We start from the raw sequence: 1,918 nt of genomic DNA, 5'->3' as shown, positions 1-1,918 counted from the left end.
GACTCTGAGTCTCCACTCTGCACTCACCCACATTTACAATGATATGATTTCTTGTTCCTTGATGCCTGACACCCGATCCCTTGGACAGCTCATGGTCACACACATGGCTGAGTTTTAAACAGATTGTCAGGGTTTCATCCAAGGTGCCTCTGAGTAGATGTGAGCCATCAACCTTTGGTTAGCAGTGGATATGTGCGTACCACAAAAGGACCCTTTTGACATTTTCTCATGGCTGAATTAAGAAGAGCAAGTGGTACTTAACAATCAAACAAACAATCCAGTCCATTTTATAGTTATGTACTTTAGCTTGGTTTGCTTTCATTTCTTGAAAATGAGTTTAACCAACTTTGGGACTCATTTATGCTGTAGGAATGATAGGCAGGGTGGTGAGGACTTTAGTCCTGGAATCAGACTGTGTGGGGACAAAGGCTGGCTTTGCCTCTTGCTGTCTATGTGACTTATGGCCAAGTTACTTAATGTCTGTCTTTCTGTTTTTTCTCCTGTGTGGCAAGAGAAACAATAGCACTTGGCTCATGTGACTTTTGAGAGGATTAAGTTAACTTTAATTTGGCACATTGCAAGCCAACCCCTTCTTGTCTAGTATAACATAGATGCTGAAAATACATCTAATAGACTGGCTGTATCATTGAGGGACCTTAGCAGAAACAGAATCTACTCTAGTCAGTTTAAGTTAGTTCATTTACAGAATCAATAGAAGGGTTGGGGAAAAACAAGAACAAAAAGACAACTCTAGGTTGAGCTGTTAGGAAAGTTTCCAAAATCCACAGCGCAAAACTGAGCCACATGGGGGGTGTCGCCTCTTCTATAATCAACAAATACCACTGTTCCTGCAAGCTCCAGAAACCAGTCATGCAGCTGATATCCATCCTAGCTTAGGGGGAGGCCCTAGTGCTTCCTGGTATCCACGAGCTTGCCCAGAAACCACAGACCTAATCTCATCTTCCAGACGACATGACTGTATCTGGTAGACCAACTCTAACACTCATGTATAAAAATCAGGTACAAGACAGGTTGGTAAAATTGTTTAGAACTCCAGCCTCTCTAGGCAAGCCCCAACCACCACACCTACTACCAAAAAAACTCCAAACAAAATAAAACTCATTATGTTGAGTCTATTCCAACTCATAGAAAGCTGATGACGCCCATATTTACAGTCCTGGAAATTTAGGGAGCAGTTCTACTCTGTCCAATAGTCACTATGAGTCAGAACTGACACAATGGCAGTGAGTTTGATGGACATCAATAGGTAAGTGCTTACTTGTGTAACTAATAGGCTGTGTTGCTGTCTTGTGCCATTAACTTAATTCCAACGAATGGTGACCTATGTGTTATAGAGTAGAATTGCTCCACAGGACTTCTTGACTGTAATCTTTATGGAGGCCAATTGCTAGACCTTTTCTTGTTCTGGTGGGTGGGCTTTAACCACCAACCTTCACTCAGGTTACCAGCTGAGCACACAATTGTTTACACTATCCAGGGACCTAAGAGACCCTTAGGCATTTTCAAAGTATAGTAAACACACGATGTTCTAATTAAATTCATCTGCTTGTCAATGGCTGGATTCCATCTCATCTCTTGAATAAAGTTGGCCATTACCATCTTGAAACTAAATGCAGACTTGGAAACTATCTCTAATTTGCTTCTGATTCAACTTGTTTTTCTAAAAACTAAGACAACAGGGAAAATACACACAATAGATTGTATTGAAGAATATAATCATCGTTTAAAATTCAATAAAGTTTTTATTGGATCATTTTATTGGGGATCTTACAGTTCTTATAACAATCCATACATCAATCATCAGTTGTATCATGCACGCATATATGTATATATGTTGCCATCATTATTTTCTAAACATTTACTTTCTATTTGAGCCCTTGGTATCAGTTCCTCTTTT

The sequence above is a fragment of the Echinops telfairi genome, unplaced genomic scaffold (genome assembly GCF_000313985.2).
Source record: "Echinops telfairi isolate 266 unplaced genomic scaffold, ASM31398v2 ScPeMD7_27;HRSCAF=92, whole genome shotgun sequence".
NCBI classification, from domain to species: Eukaryota; Metazoa; Chordata; class Mammalia; order Afrosoricida; family Tenrecidae; genus Echinops; species Echinops telfairi.
The sequence above is the reverse complement of the archived record's forward strand: the minus strand, read 5'-3'. Positions refer to the sequence as shown.